Consider the following 2099-nt stretch of genomic DNA (forward strand, 5'->3'; position numbering starts at 1 on the left):
TACAAGGTATTTAACACCTATGCCCATTTGTACCCCATATGGCGAATGCTTCATTCCTTACCCAATTAACCATCCAACAATTTTTCAGCCTCATTACCACCCTTTTCATGTCTAATTGTTTAAATACTCTCAAGCTCATTCACAAGTACTATTATACATCTCATTAAGCATTAATCATGTTGCAACATAAATTCTATAGCATGGCCGAATACTCATGCACACACACATAACAACAAGAACTCAATGGCACAAAATTTCCTTTTGTTAAACATTCGAACTTACTCATTTCCATGCTTTCATCACAACAACATCAAAACACTCACCAAGGAAAACAACATGCATGGCAATTTTAACTCACCTAACAACTTAGTTTCGATTTGAGATTCAAGGAAAATTTTGAACCAATCCTCCAAATCATGCATGCATTTTCAAGAGTGGCATAAAACATACCTTCTTGTATCAAAACACCTTAGTCTAGTAAGCTCCCATGGCTGATTTTCTCAAGCTTTTTCCCCCCTTTCTTCTTAGTATATTCGGGCAAGCAAGGAGAAAATGAGAGAATGAACACCCTTTTTTTTCTTTCTTTCTTTGCTTTTGTTTCTCTCATGTACGGCAAGGGGGGAAAGCATCCACACTCTTTTTTTTTTGTTATCATCATTTTCTTTTTTCCATTTCTTTAATGCTAACTTTCTTATTTTATTGTTTCCTACATGCATCACTAGTCTAACATGTTGGAGACATGTTTCCACCCATAGCATGGCCGGCCATCATGCTTCATTTTGGCTAATTTGACATGCAAGGACAACACTTTCCCACATGTATTAATAGGCCACCTTACATTTGCCTAGCACATTTCTAAATTTTCTCACATAAGTCCTATTTGATAAAAATTCACTTACAATTAACAAAATCCAAACATGAAATTTTCACACATGCATATATACATATAATGAGCATCAATTATGATGGTTAATTATTATTATGACTCGGTTTAGTAGTCCCGAAACCACTTTCCGACTAGGGTCAATTTAGGGATGTCACAACTCTCCCCCACTTAAGAAATTTTCGTCCCCGAAAATCTTACCGGTAAATAGGCTCGGTATCGCTCTTTCATAGAGTCCTCAAGTTCCCAAGTGGCTTCTTCCATTCCGTGTTTATGCCACAACACCTTCACTAACGGGATTTTCCTATTAGCAACTCTTTTACTTCACGCCTCATAATGTGAACCGGTTCCTCTTCATAGCTCAAATTAGGTGAATCTCAATCTCGATGGAGCAATTACGTGCGATGGATCGACCTATATCGTCAAGCATCGAGACATGAAAAACATTGTGAATCCTTTCGAGCTCAGGGGGCAAAATTAATCGATATGCGACTGGCCCAATTCGTTCGGATACTTCATATGGCCCGATGAACCTCGGACTCAATTTGCCCTTACGACCAAATCTAAGCACCTTCTTCCAAGGTGAAACTTTGAGAAAGACCTTGTCTCCAACCTGATATTCAATATCTTTTCTTTTCAAATCCGCATACGACTTTTGGCGATCCGGCGACTTTCAAACTTTCACGAATTACTCGAACTTTTGCTCGGCATCCTTAACCAAATCAACCAGAAGAATTTACCTTCACTAAGTTCACCCGAATAATGGGGTACGGCATTTACGAATCGTATAAAGCCTCGTAAGGCATCATCTTAATACTTGATTGAAAGCTATTGTTGTGCGAATTCAATCAAAGGCGATACTGTTCCCATGAACCACTAAACTCAAGGATGCAACATCTCAACATATCCTCGAGTATTTGAATTATCCGTTCGGATTGACCATCGGTTTGGGGGTGAAAAGCAATGCTAAAATGCAGTTTGGTACCCAAAGCCTCTTGCAATTTCTTCCAAAACCGCGACGTAAATCTTGGGTCTCTATCCGACACGATAGAAATAGGTACCCCATACAATCGAACAATTTGGGAGACGTATAATTCTGCCAACTTATCGAGCGTAAAATCCGTGCGGACAGGGATAAAATGAGCAGACTTGGTCAGTCTATCAACAATGACCCAAACCGAGTCTTTCTTATTTTGAGTCAATGGTAACCCAGACA

This window comes from Gossypium arboreum, chromosome 8 (assembly GCF_025698485.1).
Source record: "Gossypium arboreum isolate Shixiya-1 chromosome 8, ASM2569848v2, whole genome shotgun sequence".
In the NCBI taxonomy this organism is placed as follows: domain Eukaryota; kingdom Viridiplantae; phylum Streptophyta; class Magnoliopsida; order Malvales; family Malvaceae; genus Gossypium; species Gossypium arboreum.